The sequence below is a fragment of the Lagopus muta genome, chromosome 9 (assembly GCF_023343835.1).
Source record: "Lagopus muta isolate bLagMut1 chromosome 9, bLagMut1 primary, whole genome shotgun sequence".
Lineage (NCBI taxonomy): Eukaryota > Metazoa > Chordata > Aves > Galliformes > Phasianidae > Lagopus > Lagopus muta.
In genome coordinates, this window is record NC_064441.1 from 19,750,464 (window position 1) to 19,751,147 (window position 684).

Sequence of the window (684 nt, forward strand, 5' to 3'; positions counted from 1 at the left end):
CAAGTGACCTGTCCTTGCTTTCATTCTCAAAGGGAGAGATGGAAAGAGAGGCAGGAATGCACAGCTTGGGTGGGAGGCAAGCAGGTTTGTAAATAATGTATCTTTTTAAGTTATAAATGAGGGCAGGACATATATTCTTCCCAGCAAGCAGTGGGATAGGCTGAAGTGCTCTGAAATATGCTGTATGAGACTCAACACATTGTTATTATTATTAAATAGTAGGCACACAATGCAATAGGAGAACTATCCCATTCCCAGGCTTTCCGTAGCCCTTCCCCACAGAACCTCCAGTGTGCCTCAGGTCTCTGCTGGAGGGAATGGAAACAGATTCACTGGAAGCATCAGCACAGAGCAGAGGAGGACAGACAGGACGCATGTCCACCCTATATGTGTATGGGATGGGTTAGATCCTGAAATGTTAGCGAGCTATCAGGGGGTAAGTGTCCCCACGGTGCTGCTTCACCCACCTGCCCCACATATGGTGGGGTGGCAGAGGTGCCACACGCTCTGTGTAAAGGCAAAGTGTGCATTTGGCTTTTTCTGATAGGTAACTGTAGCAGAAATGCTAAGTTATAGCCTGAAGCAGTGATTGAGCACCTGGTGGAAGGCAGGGCCAACCCAGGGGAACTCAGGTGCTTCCAGTGTACCTGAGTGACTGGAAGGGTGGAACAGGATCCAGCCCTT